Source organism: Populus euphratica, unplaced genomic scaffold, assembly GCF_000495115.2.
Source record: "Populus euphratica unplaced genomic scaffold, PopEup_1.0 scaffold956.1, whole genome shotgun sequence".
In the NCBI taxonomy this organism is placed as follows: domain Eukaryota; kingdom Viridiplantae; phylum Streptophyta; class Magnoliopsida; order Malpighiales; family Salicaceae; genus Populus; species Populus euphratica.
The window spans coordinates 128495-132052 of record NW_011500421.1 but is presented as its reverse complement, the minus strand read 5'-3'; positions in this window follow the sequence as shown (position 1 = coordinate 132052).

The following is a 3558-nucleotide window of genomic DNA, read 5'->3' as shown; positions in this document are numbered from 1 at the left end:
GTAGTAGTAGTAGTAGTAGTAGTAGTAGTAGTAGTAGTAGTAGTAGTAGTAGTAGTAGTAGTATTAAAGAAAAGGAAGGAGAAGGAGAAGAAGATGAGAACTTTGAGATGTAATATTAATGTAAGGATTAAACAATGATAACAATAAATATCAAGGTTAGAGGATCCACTAATGGTATGTCAAACAAGTATAGTATAAAGTCTTATTATTCAAGTGGAAACCACAGACAAAGGAGGTTCCAATCAGATTATAGATTGTTAATATGATTACATTAGTCATCTTATTCGATTAATAATAATACTTGTAAATCCCGTCAGGCATTCATGATTATAACTTATGTTAACAACAAATCAAGTTCCTTTCACAACTTAGGTGTCGGTTATACCATACAGTATGGGGTATGAAAGTGCAAAGCATTTGTTGTACCAAGTGTTATACAACATAAATCAAGATTAGTCATTTAACAAGCAAAGTATTAAAGAGTGAACAAGATAACAAATACAAAACATGTTGGTATTAAACATTAAAGTCCATATTAAGTTTACACTATACTTATTCTTACACCATTAGTGTAACCTTTTCACCTTGACATAATAAACTTAGCTAGACATAATGAAAGAAAGAAAAATAAATAAACAAAATAAGAATATAAATAAGATAAAAGTTAACTAAGTAAATGAAAGGCATAAACTTGATATTAATAAAAGCAAAGCATAAACATTACAAAAAATACAAAAAGAGAAAGCAAGAGCATGATCTTGATCTGGAAACCAAGATGCCTAAATGCATGGCAAATGCCTCCTTTTATAGGCCAAAATTGGGAACTATTGATTTGATGACTAATTGATGAGTGGGTGACCAACTCTTGACTTAGTGACAATCCTTATCTTCTCTTGTCTGCCTAAAACGTCATTGATAACGTCAAAATTGGAACCACTTGAAATATAAAAATTGTAGAAAATTATCTCAGCTTTCTTGTGTAAACAATTGAGGTTATTTGAACTTTTAGAACTCTAAATATAGGTCAAACACTGAACAGTGCTCGGGCTGGATGACAGATTTTGACTTCTTTGTTGTTGCTCCAATTTGGACTTGAAAATGACCTTTTTAAATCTTGGGCTCATATGAAAGTTGTAGGCCTCTGTTTTACCTTTCCATCCATATAAAGTAGACATAAATCCAAGATCTACAACTCCAGATATGACCCAATTACTGAATAGTGTTCTGGTTTGGATTGCACCGGCATCTCTTTTCTAAGTTTAGCCATCTCTTTGTCTTTTCAATTTCAGTTCTTAAATTCATCAATCAATCCTTTTATTTATGTGATAGGCCTGCAATTAAAATAAATATTTACCACAAATTAAAGGTATCTTATATTATTAGATATGTTATTATAAAACATGCTTTTGTTAAGGAGTTATTGATACTTCAAGTGCAAAATGATGATATAAAACCTTAATAAAAATACACTTTTAAGTACTAATCAATAACAAATGCTTGGCACTTTTAGAACCAACTATATGGTATAACCTATACCTTTACTATGAATGAAACTTGATTTGTTGATGATAACATAAGTTAGTATCATAAATTCCTAATAATATTTAAAAGTGTGGTGTTACTTAAATAAGATAATTAATATGATTGTATTAATAATTTATAATGAGCTATTAATGATAAATCATCCAATTTGAATCTTCTTTGTGTGTGGTTTCCAGTTGAACAATAAAAAGAGTTTATATTATATGTATTTGAAATGCCATTAGTGTATCCTTTAACCTTGTTTAATCTTTCTATTAATTTTACATCTCAAAGTCCTCTTTAACTCGTCGTTGTCGTCATGATTATCATATAGTTAACCTATTTGTGGTTCGACCCCAATCTTACTGGATTATTTATTATTTCGACACTCCTACACTTGGGAGGGAGAAGACGTTTATTTTTTGGTCATGTCAGATTTTAAGCATGAACTTGGAAAAAGAAATATCTTAATGACTTAGTTCTCATTAATGATTTTCAGTGTTGTAATGACTTGGTTTTTGTTGATATTTTTAGTGTCATAATAACTTAATTTTCAAGAATTTGGTTAATGGAATCCATATTCAATAGCCAAGAACAAATAGTAAGATTAACTTTGGCTAATGGTATCCATGTTGGATAGTCAAGAAATTTTTTTATATATATAAGATTTGCTTTGGCTAGTGTTATCCATATTAGATAGATTGGAACAAATGATGAGATTAGTTTCGGTTAATGGTGTCCATGTTATGATAACTGGAAGTAAATAATTAGAATAGCCTCAGTCGATAATATTTATTGATATAATAAAAGGACAATTATAACATATTATTATTAACCAAAAATCATGTCTAAGAAGTTGTATTAATTGATTATGGTCAATAATGAACCATCTTCATAATGAAGGATTCTTTATATGTTAATTCCTAAACTATAATATATAAAATTGGTTGATTATTGGACATGGATTAAAATAAAGTGACGAGAATTATTGTTAAATGAAGCTATGAATTAATGTATTTAAGATAAACTTGATAGAAAATGATTAATGTGAATTTACTTTGTTAAATATTAATCTTACTCATGATTATATGCTTTATTACTCTTTTGTACCATAATTAATATTTATACACTTACATCAAGTTAATTTGTAATAAGACCATCTCATAACTATGGTGTTTAGCAATCTCCTAGTATGCTCCTTGTAAAAAAATCATGTAATAATCTAAGTGGCAATAAAAACAAACAACTTATATTTTGTAAAATTTTATGAGTAAATATCCTAATTTATGATATGTAAATTATGGTATGTTTGCAAACTTTATATCATAAACATAATAGATATGTATTTTTTTCTTTTTATAATACTATCATACCTTTATATATATATATATATATATATATATATATATATATATATATAATGTTAGTTATTGAAATGACAGATGATATCATGCATTCTAAAAAGTTAAAAATAGAATTTAAGAACGATTTATGTTAGACCTTATATATAGGGCCATGTCATTTTTTTTTAAATTATCATTATTTCTATCAATTACGAATGAGTAATATGTCGAAAATATTTGCAATTTTATGAGTTATTATAATTTTAAAGGGGTTGCTTCTTAGTGTTTTGCACGGCACATCTTGGAGTTCAACTATTTTTGGCATTATATTTATTCAATTGTGGATAATAATACAATGTCAAGTAATTACTTTAACAGAAAAACTTTTTGTTAAACAACAAAAAGATAGAAAATGCATGTTTAACTAAAAAGAAGAGAAGTAATCCAAAAAGAAAATACAGAAGAGCAAAGTTCCATGACAAAATAATTGATAATGCAAATCCTTTCTTAAATTAACTTCCTTGCTAATATATGTGTCTCATTAATATTTACCAACCACTTCTTTGTTATTGTTGTAACCCATTTTTAGGTCCCCGTGTAAAAATATATATATATATATATATATATAGAAAAATAAGAAAATGAAAAAATAATTAATAATAATAATAATAATAACTAATTTAAAAATAATAAC